Below are 20,341 nucleotides of genomic sequence, written 5' to 3' on the forward strand. Positions count from 1 at the left end.
CTTGTTGGTAAGTCTCTTGCCCTTTCTTCTACAATTAATTTGCCTACTGGATGGGGTAATTGATACAGGAGCCACTGACTATGTTTCCAACAATTCTTCTTTGTTTATTGAACCACCTGTCCCCCTATCTTCCCATCTTCAATTTATGTACCAAATGGAGCTACCATTTCCATCCTAGGAAAAGGCAATGTGCATATCTTACCCTATCTCACTTTATATAATGTCTTGTTTATTCCAAATTTTTGATTCAATTTACTTTCTGTTCAGCAAATCAACAATGCCTTAAATAAGTGTTACATTTTTACCCTGATTATTGTGTTTTTCAGGACTGATGAGTGCATTTTATATCGTATTTTATTTACACCCAAATTGCATTTTGTTTGTCTTTTAGCAAGATTTGTATATAGTTCAGTGTTATTCCAGGTACTCTGTTGTTGTTGTGCGGAATGACAGGTTTTAGGACAATAGAAGAAGTTTCAGAGCAAAAATCAGCAAAAGAATGTTAGTTGCTAAGTATTCAGGCTAAGTACGGCCTAAGCACGTCTTGATTATTGGTCGTGCTTATTTCCAACCTTCTAACACACCTTTTACATTTGTCCGAAAGTACATGGGTGGCTCAAGTTATAAAGTGTACCCACTGGGTAGGGTAGTTAAATCCACAGGAAATGAAAGTATTAGTAATGGCTATTTCTATGTTCTCTAGTCAGAATCAAGAATATGATGAAATGATCTTAATCACAAGAATATAAATGTCACAAGTAAACAAGGAAGAGTAAAAATGAGGAAAATCTCAATCAATGAAAGTGAGGTACTTGGGCAATGCTCCGCCTAGGATTTAACATTAAGCGCAAGATTTACAAAGTGTATCTAACCTGAGCTAGTTAAGTCATGAAAATCCAAAAGTAATTGGATCTTACTTCTTGATCACCGATACTAGTCCCCTACGAGGTTCCGGCAGAGAAATCTTTCAGTCTGAACACGTCACACCACATATGACTACTAAGCACTCTAGGGAAACCAAAGGGTGTACCTGATTCCTAAAATTAGACCTATTCCTACCTCTAGGTGAAAGGTCCCTAAACCCCTAGAGGTCCTAGTGGAGAACTCTCTCAACACCTCACACCACATATGGTTGCATAAAATTTAGGGAAAACGGAGATAAAGTACACCAATTGGAGGAGAAAGAGGACACTCCACTATCTCATGACTCACCCTCTCAACCCTCTTTAATCTTGAGATTCTAACCCTAATGGAGATCTTTCTCACATTGAGGTGAACAAATCATGCAAACCAAACAATCATAAGATCATTAAGGTATAAAAGTATTAAGAACACAAGATTAAAACTCAACATAACTCGGATTGAGAAGAAAACACAATGTAAATCAATACAAAGAATAAAATCCTAGGGTTCACATACCCAAATACCTACTACAGTTTAGACCTCCATGGTGCAAATTACAAAACAAATAATGCAATGTAAATCAATGAAAACCATGAAAATAAACCCCCTTGAATTCGTGATGATTACCTTGATGGTGAGCTTCAACGTTTTGAAGGATTCCTTTCCTAAGCTACGCGCTGATGGCTTCCTTGATGCTATAATGAAGGGCAATCGATCAAAGTTGGTGAAGAAGCATTCCCATAGCCGTAAAGACCTCCTCTCCAAAACTAGCCGCTTCGCTTCTCAAAAGCCATGAAAAAGTCCCCAAAGAATGAGGCAAATTGGCCTTTTAAACTCAAAACTCATGTTTGTCACATGCCTCTACCGGCCCTAGTAGGTTGTTGATAAGTTCTTGTGTATAAGTAATACGAAGTATATTTTTCTCACATTGAGCATTATTTTTATCACATTTTATAGCTCATTCGTGTGTATTTGTGTTCTTTTGTGCATTTAGGGTTGTGGAGACAAGTTTGGAAGAAATAAAGAAAAAGTAGATTGTGGACGCGATTGTTGATGAAATTCATGGATCGGACAAGTGTCAAGGCACAAGTTGTCCTCATAGACATGTGGATGTGTGCCAACCTCCATTATGCTCAAGTGAATAAACAAAGTGGTGGGGCACAAAGGCAGTCACACTCATTTGTTCCGACTTGTGCGATATTGTTAAGATCTTCATCAATGTAGTTTAATTGAAAAAGCGACGTGATCTACCGCAAGGATGTGTGCCCAATCATGCAGCCTCAATGAAGAAAGTGAATTCGGGAGTATTTCGGCGGAGTACTGTAGCAGTTTACTGTACCAAAATATTGTAGCAAAATTACTATAGTAGTTACTATTCATATGCACACGAAAAGATGACCTGGAAATCCACGTGGGCATGTGGAAATTCCACACGCCTATGTGGATGCCCGATTTCAAACCTATAATTTCTGTTTTGAGAGTTTTATTTGTGGATCTTCTTCCTATCTTTTGCCTATCTGTGGGGGGCAAGCACGGCTAGGGTTTAGATAGGCTTTTTTTGGATTTTTGGAGCATTCCTACAACATTTGAGATCGATTCAATTTGGAGAAGAACTATTGGGGGAGTTTTCGTCGGCGTCGATTCGGCGAGGTGTGCCCTAGGCTTGACAAAGGAATCCTTGGAGAAGACGAGAGGGCTCCTCAAGACCATCGATACTGACGACAAGGGGGTTTTCTCTATGGATTACTTGCATTTATCTTTGATTTTGTATTGTTCCATGGAGAGCCAAACCATTAGTGGGTGCTTGGACTTATAAACCCTAGGATGATTTTGTTTCATTGACTTCTATTATATTTCCTTTAATTGATGTTTTAATTGAGTTTTAATCTTGTGTGCTTGTTGATTTAATTTTCCCTTAGAGTGATACTAGGGTTGAGAATCTATCTTGGTAATCCTTTGAAGGGGTGATAACTTCATTAGCATTAGACTTAACAAGGTTGAAGAGGGTTAAGAGAGTGAGTCAAGAGGTAGCAGAACATCCCCTTTCCCTTCCGACGTGATTTATCCTACCTCCACATTCCAAGAGTTCTTTACGGTCACGATAGAGTGAAGTGCTAAGAGACAAACTCCACTAGGGCTTAGTTGCGTGAGCAATAGAGTGAAGTGTTGAAGTAATCCTGAGTGTTAGGGCTTAATCGTGATTAGTGGTCTTCGCTTGGACCAAAGGGTTAGATCTATATTAGGGAATAGTGTTTATCACTTAGAATCCCTAGAGCTTCAAGCAGTCCTACACAGTGTGAGGCGTTGAGAGTATCCCTTTTCATCAGGGCATAGTGTAAAGGACTAGTCATGGTCGACCTTAGGTTTGGGACCATGTGTCTTTGGATCTCCACGACTCATTAAATCTAAATTAGGAGGCATAATATTAGTCTTGCACTTAAAACAATAGTCCTAGGGTGTGCATTGCCCGAGTAGCCCATTTTACTATCGATTACTTTTCTTTACTCCTCTTACTTCCACTTTTCTCTTTTACTTTTCTTTGCATTGATAATTTGAAACAACTTCACAACTTGGTTTTCACTTTAACTAGATAGCAATTTTTTGTGCTTCTAAAAAACTATTCCCTGTGGATTCAATTACTCACTCACTGAGGTATTTAATTACTTTGGCGACCCACTCACTGGGGTATTTTATTATTTCGATGACCCGTGCACTTACGGTAAACATGAAAGGGGTGTGTCAGCTGCCACACGCCCAGGTAGACTGTAGAATTACCCATCTGACCGGGTGGAATTTTCACCAGGTTACGTAAACAGTGTTTTACTACAATACTTTATAACAGTGCTCCTCATGAACGAGGCTCCAAAACATTTTTCTTGACGCAACATGAACGGGCACATGTCCGCACAGTAGGTTATGAGGCTTCTTATCGTCTAATCATCATTAGGAAGGCTCTTGAAGTCTTCACACAAGTCAGGACACGGGAGTATGGCTACCTTTGTACCCTTCCAACTCACAATCTAGCTTGCATTCTCTTGGAAATTGCCACACACCCTCATGTGTATGAGCTCCGCTTGTGTCTTGGTCCTTATGTTGCACAAAAGACTCTCAAAATGCGCCTTTATAACCTATCTTTGCTTCCTTTTCTTCTCTAAAGGCCTTCACAACCCTATTTGCACAAAGGTACACCAAATACAATTTATGAGATATAAAATATAATAAAAATGATGCTTAATGCATATAAAACATATAAAGAAATATGTTCACTCAAGCACTTATCACCTTTATAAAAAATTCTCAACAAAGCAAGCAAGGCCTTTGGTACAAGAGCACAGGCGTGCTTAAGAGAGAGCACGATTGTGCTCTACCTGTGCTTTCTCCCTGTGCTTTTCACTACCTTTTAGGAAATCCTCAGCAAGGTTTATCTGCCTCAAGCAAGGGCTTGATTCTGGGAAGCACAGGCTGAGCATGACCATGCTCTACCGTTGTCTGGAGACTTACTCATTTTTTGCTGAATTCCCATGAAAAACACTGCCTAAGCATAACCATGCTTAGGCCGTGTTCATCTCGAAAAACACCTTTTAAGCCTAGATCTAGGGTATTTTGACGGGGTGGATCGGGGTTTTCTCCTCTTCTTTAGGTGATGAGTGGAGTGTTTTTTGGGGAGGCCATGGGCGATCTTCACCACATCTTCTAAAGAGATTGAGGCTGAGTTTGGATGCATATATAGGAGTGGAGCTAAGTCGGTGGGAAGTCCTTCAGAGCTCAATTAGATGTATCTTGACTGACTTGTTTTCAATAGCTATGGAGTTCTTTGAATTCATCTGTTAAGTCTTCTATCTTATACTTTAGTGTGCATGAATTGCGTAGTTGCATATGTAAAACTTGACATGTGTGATTTGCCGTAGTTGTAGTTATCTTTCTATAACTTCAAAACTTAACATGCAAAAACCTCAACATATTTGATTGCTATAGATAAGACATTGATGGCGAGCACACACTTGAATCAAAGAATGTACCTGATAGTTATTGGGAGCAAGTCAATACACTTCACACTTGGGAATTAGTCCGGGCACTACTCACTACAACAAAAAGGCTTATTGTAACATTTTTGAAACAACATTTTTGGCAAATGTTATTGAAAACCATTAAAATGACTTTTAAGCGATAATTATAATAAATGTTGGTATACTTTTATTTGTTCATACATTTAAAATGACATTTCTACTTATAGTCACAAGAGGTTTTTGTTTTGTGATGTTTTTAAAGATTTTAGGGGTGTTGAAAGAAATGTAAGTACAATATTATTTGTTAAGACACTTATAACGACCTATGTAACAAATCTTATAATTTAATATGATTTTTATTCTATCAATTTGTTATGGAAAATTTGAAAATGTCTTTTTAAGTTAGGATATGTATATATAGTTTTCAAAAATATAAAAGATAATTTGAAATAAAAAGGTGGTATTTAAGGAAAAATAAAAGCTACAATATTTTAAATTTCAAAATTGCCAAAAATTAGGTGCCAATTTTTTTTATGAGAGTCAAAACCTATGTGGCTTATATATATAGGATATATAAGACAAATTAAAACCCAAATAGTGCAAAAGGGTAAAAGTAAAGTTCTTGTCGGGAGAGAAAGAAAGTATCTAGTTTTTTTTTATTCCATAATATTTTTTAGCATTGTTTTTCCTTATAATATTGTTTAAATATTTAATTTGTTGTTTATTTTAGAGGATAATTGAGAAATGATTAATTTTTTAAGTAGTTTATGTTATAAAAAAGAGTATGACAATTTTAATTAGTCTAATCCTAGTGTTTGAGAATATTTTTCAGAAGGAAAAAAAGAAGATTAAATTTAATTGTGATGAGATCTCTAAAATAGGTTTTCTTTTGTTAGAAATTAAAATATGTTTTGGCTTTTTTCTTTGCCAAGGTGATGATGTAGTCATCGTGATGGCGTTGTCATGGCATGGATCTAAGGCATCAACTCTTAGATCGCCTTTTAGTTTTTTTGGTTTAAGTTTAGTTTTGTTAAAGTTTTACAATTTGTTCCTTTTTAATTTATATATATATATATATTATTTTTTTGGAGTTCTTGCTGTACTTAGACAAACATATCGTTATAGTTATGCCACACACATAACTTGATTAAAATTTTATATTTCATCCTTTTTTTCTAAGTTAAAAATTGTAAGGGTTCTTATTATAGTTATAACACACACATAGATAAACTTAGCCAAATCATATATTCTAATTTTATATAAAAATGATTTATTTTTATTCTTTTTTATGCAAATTATATTTCCTCCACAGTTTTTTTTATATTTCAAATTAATTCCAATATATCATATATGTTTGTATTTAATTTAATTTAATTTTTATTGTTACCTTATCTTGATTTTATTAAAAATCAAAGTTATTGTAGGTTGGAGATGCTAGAAGTTATCTTGCTTCTCAATTAGCTACTGCTCTTCAATTTTATTATAGCGATAATGATCCTATTGATAGTATGAATTTTATAATATCATCTAATTATATTTTAAAATTTTTAAAATTATAAAATTTATTATTTATTTATTACTTTTTCTTTATTAATTTAAGATACTCAGTGATATATTTGTATATTATATTTTGTAGATAAGAGACCACCATGACAAATTTAAAGGCGATTCCAAGGATTAAAGCTTAGCTTTATTTTAATATTCAAATGTTATTCTTTTAAGATTTGTAGATCATGTTGACATTATTTTAATTAGTGTTTCAGTGTTAGGTGGGATTTTTAAATTTTTGTTGGATAATGTTTATCACTATTTTATTATATAATGTAAATCAATTTTATAGAATTTAATTTTTATCTCATATTTAAATAATAAATTATACATAAATAATGTTTAAATTAGTTTGTGAAAAATTATACAATATTATCTCAATAGTTGTGAATGTTGCATTTCCTTGGCATCCACAAATACTATATGGTTAAATAACAATTATGAAAGGTTGATATAAGAATTCTAAGATACATTTAACAAATATTACTAAATAATTGCTATTTTGTTAAACCAAAGTTTACAAAAGGTCAATACAAGTAATTTAAGAGATCTTTAACAAATGTTACTATATAATCTCTACAACAACTATTATAAATGTTGCAATATTTAAAAATTAATATGATAAAAACTTATGGCAACTTCTGCAAATGTTGTACAAAATAAAAAAAAAGTGTTGCTCAAGCCATATACAATTGTTGGAATAAAATCCATATTGAGACTATTAACAAATGTTGGGAAAATATCACAATAAATGCCGGAATATATTGTTATCGAAGTTCCTTGGAAATGTCACAAACACCTTTTTTATGTTGTAGTGACTCCTTCTTGTAGTTGTAACTTAGTCCATCTTAATTGTTTTTGTCACTGTTCTTTCATTTCTTTCTTAGTTACATCTAGTTTAGATATTTTTCCCACCCATTATTGTTTGTCTAGAGATTAGAAGATCAATTACTACCAGAAGTTATAGTCCCTATGGTTCAACAACCCTACCCCTTATGGGGTACCACTTTATTACTGGTTACGATCCGTGCACTTGCGAAATTGTATATCAAGGACCTTTTGACGAAGAAGGAGATTGGTCGGGGCCATGAGCGAGGTGACTTATATTTTTTCACTGACATATCAATGACCACTAGCCTGTTAGTAATTCCTTCCTCCACTACATGGCACTCTCGACTTGGACATCCTTCCCACAAAGTTCTCAAGTCATTATCTTCTACTTTAGGTCATTCGATTATTGCTTTACTCATTGTGAAATTTGTCATATGTTGAAACAAACTCGTTTTCCTTTTCCAGTGTGTCAAACTTCTACTACTTCTTACTTTGAGTTAATCCATGTTTTTGTTTGGGGCAAATATTCTACAGCCACTCGAAATGGTCACCACTATTTTTTAACTTTGACTGATGATTTTTTTTAGAGTAACTTGGATATATTTGATGAAATTCAAATCTGATGCCTATGACTTACATGTTTATTTTTTGCATATGTCAAAACTCACTTTAACACATGCATTAAAATTCTTAGATCCAATAATGGTACTAAATTTACCAACTAGCCATTTCAAAAACTTTTGCTTGAATATGCTGTTCTTCATCAACTTAGTTATCCAGGTACTCCTCATCAAAATTGGGTAGTTGAACGTAAGAATCGTCATCTTCTCAATGTGGCACGTGCTCTCCATTTTCATGCTGGTTTGCCACTTAGATTTTGGGGTGATTATATCCTATATGCACTTACCTTATTAATCGTAACTCCACTCCAATTTTAAAAGAAAAAAATCCTTTATGAAGTCCTTTACAATCAACGTCCTGTTTTTACTCATTTTTGTACTTTTGGATGTCTCTGTTTTGCATCAACTAGCCATAAACATTCAAACAAATTTGATCCTCCAGCAAAATGTTTTGTCTTTCTTGGTTATCCTTGACGACAAAAAGCTTATAAATTGTATGACCTAGATGCCCAACAATTCTTTGTTGGTCATCAAGTGATTTTTCATAAATCAATTTTTCCATTTAGGGATGCTCCAAACTTGCATAGCACACCTGACGCTTCTGTCGCGCCCCTATTCACTGGCCCAGCATGTGACAACCGCTGCGATAACCGGAGGAGGGATACTCACACCACTCAATCTTTGAGTTACTGCAAGGCTAACCAAACCATGGATTTTCACAATCCTAAATCAAAATCACATGTGCAAAGTATACTAGACAAGGAATACAACAATAACACAGAGGAAGCCACAATAACAAAACATGATAATAGGGTTTAATAAATGTACTAGTCATTAATACCACAAGGTTCTCAAGAAGAAATCGACAACATAGAAAGCATGCAAAGTGACTAATACACTAGTGGATCCATATCCTTATACAATGCAAAATGTTCAAAGATACACATACACAAGGTTGGAAATAAGAAAATAAAAGCAATAATACAAGATGATGCCCGGCACTCCACCTCACTACGATGTCGGCAACTACTGAAGCCTGGAAGGGAGGGAGAGGGTGAGTAACCAAAGTCACTCGATGAATGGGCTAGCACAATTCTAAAAGAATATCGAAAGAAACCAATAAATTTCCAAAAGACAAGCCTTTGAAAAAAAATATAGCTTTTAATAATTTCCATGCATACATCAATATATATGTACAAATAGAAATCATGAATTGCATAAAAGAATCACTTTTACTCAAGTGAGAATTTCATGTCCCAAATATCAAAGATTAGAATAATACTAGTTTGAAAAGCATTAAAATATAAAATTCATCGCAACTCAACCTAAAATTAATTTTCCAAGGAATATAATTTTGTGAGAGACTGCCTCTTGAAAAGCGACAGTTAGGCTTGGTCTCCTTGATGAGTGCACTTTATATACATGTTTTCATACCCTAAATCCATCATTTCATTTGTTTTCAAGCATACTTTTGTGCATGTGCAGTGCTATTCTGGGTATTTCTGCTGTTTGTGTAGGAATAAGGGGCTCGGCACAACTTGAAGTGAAATCGGGAAGAAAACAGGAAAAATGCTTTGTAAGTGCTAAGTGTCCAAGCTGGACACGAGTGAAACACGCTCGAGCCTTTCCACTAAATATTCTAGCCTGGTTTATGTTCCAATGAGAAATCTATGTAGGAGGGTGTTCTCAAGCTCAACAAGGTCCCGACCTGATCGTGTCACTCTTACTGAATCTCCCAGGTGAGCACCTGACCATTTCACTCAGAACTTCCCTGACATAACATGGTCCAGAAATGCTCATGCTCTGACCATGTTGAGCACGAAATCTATCTTTTTAACTCCAGTTTCTAGGGTTTCTCTATCATCTTTGTTCTAGGATTTTCTTCTCCACCAGGAGGACATTGATGAGAGAGAAGATCAAGCTTCACCACACTTTCAAAGGAAACAAAGGGCGAGTTGGAGGCACTAGGTAAGTGGTGCTAGCACACAGAGCTCAACATTGGAGGTGAATCTTGAAGAGAATGGAGTCATGTCTTATTTCTTTAGATATATTATTGTTTTCACCATGTTGTACCACCCATGAGGGGCTAGCCGGCCACGGTGCCTCAAGGTGGGAACTTTGACACTTTGTATGCTATGATTACTTGCATTTCTTGATTTATGGAGTTCTTTTAGTTCATGTGCTAAATCTTGTGTTTGCAAAACTTAATGTGTTGGATCTGGGTAGTTGTTCAGGTAAAACTTGATGGTGGATTGTCACAATTGTTCTTGCCCTAGGCAATGGCAAAACTTAGTGAGCATGAACCCATAGTTATCTTTACAAAACTCGGCATAGTTGAGAACTATAGTTGCAACACTGCTCTTGAGCACACACTAGAGCTATAGAACATACCTGGTAAGTCAAGAGAGTGAGTGAGCATTAATAACTGCATAGGAATCATCCCGTGACATTGTTCTCGTATTCTTGCCACTTGATCCAATTTGCATGTTATCTTCACCTGTTCTTTTTCTTTTACCCTTTTACAATTTTATTTCTCTTTGTTAATCCAATCCTAAATTTGATTTCAGCTAGAGATCAGTGATAAGCTAGTACTTTGAGTCCAGTCCCTGTGGTTCGACAACCCTACCCCTCACGGGGTACCACAGTATTACTTGTGTGTGACCCGTGCACTTGCGAAGAACACATCAAGTTTTTGGCGCCGTTGCCGAGGACTGTCAACTTTTAGGAAAGCTTAGAATTTGGTGTTCTAGTTTGTATATATTGTCATTGTTTATTATTTTGTGGAACTTTGGTTGTCTTCTTACATATATTCTTTGAACTTTTCTTGTTCATACTAATTTTCTTGTGTATATATTCTTGGATTTCTGTGAGCAAACAACACAATGGTGTGATTTTGTTAGTGCTAAGATGAATAACATGATGAATGTGAATCAGTGTTTATCCACGCATGCTAAAAATGTTAAAGATCCACAAACTATAGAAATCATGGATTGCATATCCAGTACGGAAGATAGCCTTCTGATAGATAACTGTGAACATGATGTATTTGCTATAGCCATAGATTCAGAAGTGGGGGATATGGAAAATATAATCACCGTATCGACAGTACCAACATCTGTAGGGAAGAAGCTCATGGAATTACCCGTTCATCTGGAATATGCATTCTTAGATGATGATCCGTGCAAGCGTGTCATCATTTCATCCATGCTTGATGCATCTCAAATGAAAAGATTAGTGAGACACTAAAAGAGCACAGAAAGGCTATTGTGTGGAGTATTACCGATATAAAGGGAATAAATTCTTCCTTCTGCACACATAACATTTTGGTGGAGGACAATATTAAACCCAAGGTGCAACCTCAACGGAGATTGAATCCAAACATGATAGAGGTGGTAAAAAGGAAGTGAAAAAACTTTTAGATGCCGGATTAATTTATCTAATCTCAGATAGTCCTTGGATGAGTCCCATCCAGGTTGTACCGAAGAAGGGAGGAATGACGGTAGTCTCAAACGAACACAATAAATTGATATCCACTCGCATAGTCACTGGTTGGCGTGTTTGCATAGACTATGGAAAGTTGAATGATGCTGACAATGCCCCTTGAGTGTGACCCGCAAGTGCACTAGTTTATCGAAGTAATAAATTCCTAGGTGAGTGAGGTATCGTATCCACAGGTAATAGTGACTAGAAACACAAAGATTTCTATTTAACTATGATGAAGATAAATCAATGATAGTGTGAATAAAATTTATGTAAAAACAACTAAAAGAAATAAGAAAGAGAGGCACAATAAAATGAGAGGAAAGGCAATCGATAGAAAGTGGGATACTCCGATATTGCTCCCCCTAGACTTATTGCTTCCAGCGCAAGACCAACTATTATTTCTACTAAATGATGCTTAATGAGTCGTGAAAATCCTAAATACACGGTCCTAAACCTAAGGTCAACCGGGACTAACTCTACACTATGCCCCGACAGAGAAATCGCTCAATCTCAACGCCTCATATCATGTACAGTTACAAAAAGCTCTAGGTATTCCAAGTGATAAATCCTATTCCTATGTATACATCTAACAATTTGGTCCACGCGAAAGACCCCTAGTCACAATTAAGCCCCAGGTGCTAAAGTCACTTCAATGCTTCACTCTGTTGCTCGCGCAACTAAGCCCAGCGGAGTTCATCCTTTAGCCCTTCACTCTAATATGACCACAAAGAACTCTATGAATATGGAGGTAGGATAAATCACACTGGAAGGGAAAGGGGACGCTCCGCTACCTCTCGACTCACCCTCTCAACCCTCTCCAATCTAGCATTGTCTAACCCTCATGGTGTGTCACTCCTCCACAAAGGCTACCAAGATGGATTCTCAATCCTAGTGTTATTCTAAGGGAGAAATCATTCAATAAGGATTCAAGATTGGAACTCAATTAAAGACATCAATTAAGGTAAACATAATAAAAGGTCAATGAAATAATAACATCCTAGGGTTTACAAGTCCATGCACCCACTAGGGGTTTTAGCTCTCCATGGAGCAATATACAATCAATAATGAAATCGAAAGTAAAAACATGTAATCAATGAGAAAACCACCTCGGTATTTGTGTCGATGATCTTGTGGAGTAGCCTCGTCTTTTCCAAAGGTACCCTTGTCAAGCCTAGTGCACACCTCGCCAGATCGGTGCCGATGCAAGCTCCCTCAATAACTATCTTCCAAGAGAAACGCAGTGTCAAGCCGTAGAACCACTCAAAAAGCCTTGCCAAAGCCCCTCTAAATCCTAGCCGCAAGCCTCTCAAAAAATGGAGAAAAGATGGGAAAGAAGGATTCTAAAATCTTGCTGAATCGCGGCTTTAAATAGGGCTGGAATCGGGAATCCACATGGGCATGTGGAATTCCACACGCCCGTGTGAATATGCAAGAATATGAATTTTGGTGGTCTGTGAACAGAAACTGCTATAGTAAATTTCTACAGTGATTTGATATAGTACTTGCTACAGTACCTCACTAAAAACACTCCCAAATTCACACTTTTCATCGAGGCAACACAAACGGGCACACTTCAATGTCGTAGATCGCGTAGCTTCTTTAAATAAAAGCACATTTGATGGGAATCTTGCTAACTTTGCACAAGTCAGAACACATGAGTGTGACTGCCTTTGTGCCTCTCCAATTTACATAATCCATTGATCACAATGGAGGTTGGCACACACTCATATGTCTTCAAGCACAACTCTCATCTTCTCGTGTGTTCACTTCAAGATTCCATCAACGTAATACATTCACAATCTGCTTTGGCTCCTTTCTTCTCTATTTGGCTCCACAACCCTATATCCTCAAAAGAACACAAAAACACTTGCATTAGCGATAAAATCTGATGAAAGTAATGCTCATCATAAGAAAAAAATATTTCATATTTTAAGTACACAAACATTTATCAAACCCCCCCACACTTAAGCTTTTGCTTGTCCTCAAGCAAAAATAAAACATTGAAGCATAGAAGAAGGAAATATTGAAAGTGCTTGGCCTTAGGTTCACCAAAGCATGCAAGGGAAGCATTCTACAAGTAAGGGAAATTTCAGCACTAAATACAAAAAATCATTGCTCTATCTAAAAAATTGAATCAAAAAGAAAAACAAACCCGAAATCTTGTAAGTGTGTACACTTACTCAAGTCAACCCAACGTATACTCCTCAAAGTTCTAGGTATAAAGGGACTTATTTATCTGCTAAATAACACAAAATAATAAGATGGTAGTAGCTTCACACATCCTCTAAGGTAGCATTTTCCGAAGCGGCTGCTAAGGTGGCTTTTACACTTTTGAGATCGTAGCTCTTTCTACCGGGGTAGTAGCTTTCACTCATCCCATGAGATAGCTCTTTATCTCATTAGGGCATAACTAGTATCCGACTTATGACAGTAGCTTCATACTTCATAGGTGGTAGCTCTTTCGACCCCAAATGCACAACTAAAACAAGTTTTTTTTCAGCACAAATAACACAAGAAATAGCACTAATTAGTCCCTTAAACATTGAACCTGAGTTTCCAAAAGAGTTTAATGAGCAAGTAGTGCAACAAGTGTCAATCGGGAAAAAATTCCTAAAAATTGAAGTAAAAACTAGAGCATGAAAAACATTCAATGATGAAAATTCTCCTAAACTCAAGAATATAATCATTGCAACTAAGGTGAACCGCCATTGGCTATGTGGGCATGTACAATCAAAGCATAAGTAAAAACATGTGTGATGTGAACTCCCCCCCCACACTTAAGATGTACATTGCCCTCAATGTACGCATGCAAGCACAATAAAAAGTATAATAATTAACACTACATGTGGGAGTGGGCAATTGAAACAATACTCCGTTGAACTCTTAGTAGTGCGTTTGATGGAGCAAAATCCTTAGCAGTTGAATTCCAATAGGTTGTGGAGCACACACAGCCAAGTGTAAAACACGTTGACCTTGTCTATGACTAATCCTCAATTTTCATATTCACAAGACCTTCTGTACGCATACACAAGGGGGTTCGGTAAAGCTCAACAAAAACAAAATAAAATTCGAGTGTACAATGTCCTAAATAAAATACGGAAAATAAAAGATAAACTCAGAAGGAAGATCCTTTACGAGTGTACAATATCCAAAATAAAATACGGAAAATGAAATATGAAATCATAAAGAAACTAAGAGAAGGGCGCATCAAGTGTCGGTGTCTGCGGCGATCGGCTCTGCTACTGCTGGTGGTGGCGATGCTGTAATAGGTGGATCGACTGGTGCTGGAATGGGTGATGGTGGTGTTGGAGATGCCTGAGGGGTCCTCGATTACATGATGAATGGTGAGACGGCGTCTCGCTCTAATAGCTGTTGCAGGATGTCGAGACGTGCCATCACCTCAGCATGCTACGCAGCCTGTGTCGCTCGAACCTTTGTAATCTTGGTCCGTAATACACCTACAACACTCTCAAGCCTCTCAAAGAGTTCATAAGCTTGAGATGAGGAGAACATGTGCACTGGTGGTGGCTCCTGTGCTGCAGGGGTGCCTCGGCCTTTATATACTCTGGCTGAGGCTCCTGCGCTGGCTGAGACCCCTCGGCGGTGGCATCCTCTCCCTCAACTATCTCAGGGGTAGGCGTAGCCAATATATACACTCCAGGCTTGTATCTGTGCACCAACCCCATCAATCTCATGGTATCCAAGCTAAGGAGTGAAGGAATAATCGTCTTCTCGGCCTCACGTATGGCATTCAACAGACCCATGCCCATGATGAGCTGGTAATGTACGGTCCTGAGAATATGACACCAACTCTGATATACTAGCCCTGGTGGTGCAGATACTCGGCTAGTATGTGCCCCAAATGAATCAGCTGACACTGTACCATCGAATGTAGATATAGTAGCTCCTGCCGGCTCAGGACTCCAATACAATCACCATGGTCATTCACCGACCTGCTCCAAATGGCGTGAAGATAACGATATACAGGTTGGGAAAGGCATGTGGCCTTTGACACCCCTGGCTCGTATTGTCCCCAGCCACATAAAGTGCTATAAGCTCTCTAAGGAGTCAACATACCAGAGTAGTCGGTCGTAAGGTGCACGTACTCCTCAGTGGCCGTAAAAGTCTCATTATATAGGCCCAACAGGATCGAAAACTGAGTGATGCTCATAACATAATGATGTCCAAGTACCCTTGATTGTATGGCGTCAACACTGTCAAATCTGGCGTAGGATCGGTCAAACTCGAATGATGACAGAATATCAAGTGTAAGTGCACGGATAGCTGGCTCCCTGATCCACAATAACTGCCTCCAACCACCCACTAATACGAGATCCTCAACCTCATCAGCTAACTCATCTCCCTACTGTATTTTCCACAACATATTCATGTCTAGGAAGCAAGACTATCCAAACCTAAGCTTCGATGGCCTCTCAAATCAGACGTGGTGCTCGGGGATAGCAAATCGCATATCCTTCGGCTTAGGGGATAGCTCACGTGGATGCTTGTCAGCTTGTTTCTTCGACCGGGGTGCCATATCTGCAAAAATTGAAGAAGAATCAATCAAAGAAGCTCACAGAGTAACATTGTAGGAATCCACACAGTTGTGTGAAAATTCTACACGCCCATGTGGATCCACGGGATGTGAAAACCGTACGGCCCTTGTGCCAAATTTTCAAAAATACAACATCAAATCATTTCTAACTCTTTCTAAGAATGTATAGACCATCTAATCATAGAAACAAAGCAGCATTCACCATTTAAATCAAATAAAATCAAGTAATGGTGAAGAAAAAAGAGAAAGAAAGTTTACCGACGAGATGAAGATGAAAACCTTGAAAATCGGCCAGAAAACTCAAGTAAACCTCTCTAAATCGACGGTGCATGGTAGGAAGAATGAGTGAGTGTGTTCTCTGAGCGATTTGGAGTGTGAAGGTGAAGAAACATGAAGAGATTTTAAAGAAAACCCGCCACTCTTGGTGTTCTGTACATCCACACGGGCGTGTGAAAATTACTCACGCCCGTATGACTCTAGAGGAGAGCTTCACAAGGCAGAAACATGCCCCTGTGTGCTCTCGGGATAGCACACTTTATCTCTAAACACGCCCACATGGGCGTGTGGAAATTCTCCACGCCCGTGTGCCCGACCCACAGAGGCACCCACACGCCCCTGTGGCTTGTCTGTCCAACCGAAAAAAATTCTAAGTGTTCCGCATGTCCCTGTGGAAATTCCACACGGGCATGTGGATATTCACAAGAGTACTCACAGGGACATTCACACGCCCCTGTGTCCTCTCTGGATGGAGGAGAACTCTCTGTAGGAATTCACACTGGGGTGTAGCAATCACCTATGCCGGTGTGTAGTTCACAGGGTCAAACACAGGGACAGACACACGCCCCTGTGTCTTCTTGAGATAGCTCTCTGAACCTTTGCAGAGAAACACACGCCCGTGTGGAAATTGCACACGGGCGTGTGACCGTCACAAGGTCATTCACAAGGGCAAACACACACCCCTATGTCTTGTCGGGATGAGCTCTGAATGCAAACACAAGCTTGTGTGGAATTTCCACATTGCCGTGTGTTTTCTCTGTATTACTAAGAAAAAAAAATCACAGACTTAGCAAAAAGTTCATGAACATTTACAAGTACTCAAAGCCTGTCTATAGTATGCAAAAGTAACCAGAGAAACATGAAAAACACGCTCAAACGACCAAGAAACTTCACCAAAACACATTTAAGCACATGAAAATAGCAAAGATCCACGAGAAAATAACAACAATAGAATGTAAAAGATCAAGACACCAACACTAAAGCTCTTATTTATGCAAATGCTAACTAAAACCTAGAAAAACAGTAATGACTTGGGTTATCTCCCAAGAAGCGTTTGTTTAATGTCACTTAGCTTGATTTTCCTTGCCTTACCTCACGGGGGCTCATAGATGAAGGTTTCCCTCTTACCCATGACCTGAAAGTATGATGAACGTAGTTTTTTGAAAGTAGAGGGGGAGTTATCGGATTTGTTACTACACAAGGGTCCGCTACCCTTACTCCGTTCTTACTCATCACCATTGGCCTTGGGCCGTTTCTTCTGACATCTCCTTGCGAGCTTCATCTTCCGGAGCATCTTCTTCATGATCCCCGGGGCAGGTTGTACCTTTTCCTCTAGACCAAGCATTAACACTTCTTCATCCTCCACTTCTTGGTCTAGCAACCCCTTATACGGGTCCGGATTTATCATTCCCTGCACATATTCATCGATTACTTAAATGGGAGTGTCAAGAAAATAAAGAGTATCATCAGAATCGAGAGAATGTCGCATTGCTTCGATAAGACAGTACGTCAAATTATTGTCGCCAACCCTCAGTGTCAACTCCCCACCGTCCATGTTGATAAGGTGCTTTGAAGTGTGCAAGAATGGCCTCCCAAGTATCAAAGGAACATCTATATACTCATCGACGTCCAACACTATGAAGTCTACAAGAAATATGTACTTATCGACCTTGAAAAGCACGTCTTCAATGATGCCCCTCGGATGTCTCACTGTCCGGTTCGCCAATTGTAATGTCATCTGAGTGGGCCTAGGCTATCCCAAGCCTAGCTTCTGAAAGAAAGAGTATGGCATGACGTTGATATTAGTCCCTGAATCCGCCAATGCCATCTCTTCACCCATATTACCAATGTTGTACGGAATGATGAAGCTTCTAGGTCTTTCTTCTTGTTCGGTATATTCTTTTGCAAAACTGCCGAACAAGAGGCATCTAAAATCACCAATGCATTCTCCTCCAACTTCCTTTTGTTGGTCAAAAGATCTTTCAAAAACTTTGCATACCGAGGCATTTGGGACAATGTCTGCATGAAAGGAATGTTGATGTGCAATTGTTTGAATAGACCCAAGAACTTCTTGTATTATTCATCATTTTGGGCGTTCTTCAATCTTGAAGGATAAGGGATTCTTGGCTTGTAAGGTGGGGGTGCCATCTCCTTCTCTTTGTTTAATCTCTCCTCAATCCCCACAACCTCGGGTCAACATCGGTCATCTCACTTGGAAGCCTACCTTCAACCTCACGACCACTTCTCAACGTGATTACCTTCACATGTTCTCTCATATTGGTTTCGGTGTTACTAGGCAAGCTTCCTTGTGGCCTCTCCAACAATGACTTTGCAATTTGCCCCACTTGATTTTCTAGATTGTACAATGACACAGTGTGGTTGCGAAGTGTAGCTTTGACCGATTGGAATCTAGTATCCGATGATTGGATGAATCGTGTCAAAGCCTTCTCTAAGTCGGTCATTCGGGGTTTCTAAGCCTGAAACTCAATTCTCTATGTTCGGGGCTTATTGTTGTTGTGGGAAACCTGGTGGTGCCATGGCCTTTTGTTACCCTTGATTATTCCAAGAAAAGTTCAGATGGCTCCTCCAACCAGGATTGTAGGTATTGCTATATGGATTTCCTTGGCCCCTCATCGCATTACCTATAAATGTGACTTTTTCCACCGAGGATATACCACCAATAGAAATAGGGCAATCGGATGGAGCATGGCCTCCTTTACATCTGGTACAATTCGTCACAACCGCCAATCTAGGAGAAGTTAGAGTGTCTAACTTCTTGCTGAACGACTCCACTTGGGCCGCTAACGATGTAACCTCATCAATCTCATGGAGACTGGCCACTTTCTTTTTCTCTCTTGCATTACATTGGTAGCTATTCAAACCCATTTCTTCAATCAATTATCGTGCTTCTCTGGGGGTCTTGCTACCTAAGGTACCTACTGCTGCTGCATTAAGTCACTGCCTTGTGCTAGGGTTTAACCCATTGTAAAAGGTTTGAATAATCATCCACTCAAGGAAGCCATGTTCAGGACATTTCTGCAGGAGCTCCTTGAACCTCTCCTATGTCTCAAATAGAGACTCCAATTCCGTTTTCATGAAAGAGGATATTTTATTACTAAGCTTTGCAGATTTCCGGGAGGAAAATATCTGGCAAGAAAAGCTTCTACCATCTCCTCCCATGTAGTAATCAATGCTCTAGGTAATGAATGTAGCCATTGCTTTGCTCTCCCCTTTAAGGAAAATGGGAAGGTTCTCAACTTGATGGCATCGTTCGTACGACCATTGATTTTGAGCATGTCGCACACTTCCAAGAAATTCTTTATGTGACTGTTTCGATCCTCATTGGCAAAACCATTAAACTGTGCTGACTGCTATAACATGTGGATTAATTCTGACTTTAGCTCCAAATTCTGAGCCATAATCAGTGGCCACTAAATACTAGATTGTGTGCCCAAAACTGAGGGTCTGGCATAATCAAAGAGTGTCATTTGCTCATTCTGTTCTGCCATGTTATCAGACCCTCCACCTTCTACTTCAGCTGGATTTAACGGTTCTTGTACAGGTTTTTTACCCCTTCTTTTAAGTGTTCATTCAAGTTCAAGATCTCCTTCAACTAATGTCAAAGGATTCCCTCAGGATATTGCTCCCCCTAGACTTATCACTTCAAGTGCAAGACCAACTATTATGTCTCCTAAATGATGCTTAATGAGTCGTGGAAATCTTAAAATGCACCGTCCCAAACCTAAGGTCAACCGTGACTAACTCTACACTACGCCCCGGTAGAGAAATTGCTAAATCTCAACACCTCACACTGTGTATAGTTGCAAGAAGCTCTAGGGATTCCAAGTGATAAATCCTATTCCTATGTATAGATCTAACCCTTTGGTCCAGGCAAAAGATCCCTACTCACAATTAAGCCCTAGGTGCTAAAGTCACTTCAATGCTTTACTCTGTTGCTCATGCAACTAAGCCCCAGCGGAGTTCATCCTTTAGCCCTTCACTCTAATGTGACCGCAAAGAACTCTTGGAACATGGAGGTAGGATAAATCACACCGGAAGGGAAAGGGCACACTCCGCTACCTCTCGACTCACCCTCTTAACCCTCTCTAATCTAGTAT

At 38.7% G+C, this 20,341-nt stretch overlaps 1 non-coding gene across 1 annotated transcript; it reads left to right on the forward strand.

Annotated features, from left to right (window-relative positions):
• Nucleotides 1–19,239: 19,239 nt before the first annotated feature.
• Nucleotides 19,240–19,346, forward strand: LOC120268000. The gene has a single exon (XR_005538670.1). It is a non-coding gene; the product is annotated as a small nucleolar RNA R71 (small nucleolar RNA).
• The last annotated feature ends 995 nt before the right edge of the window (nt 19,347–20,341 follow it).

Source organism: Dioscorea cayenensis, chromosome 8 (assembly GCF_009730915.1).
Source record: "Dioscorea cayenensis subsp. rotundata cultivar TDr96_F1 chromosome 8, TDr96_F1_v2_PseudoChromosome.rev07_lg8_w22 25.fasta, whole genome shotgun sequence".
Lineage (NCBI taxonomy): Eukaryota > Viridiplantae > Streptophyta > Magnoliopsida > Dioscoreales > Dioscoreaceae > Dioscorea > Dioscorea cayenensis.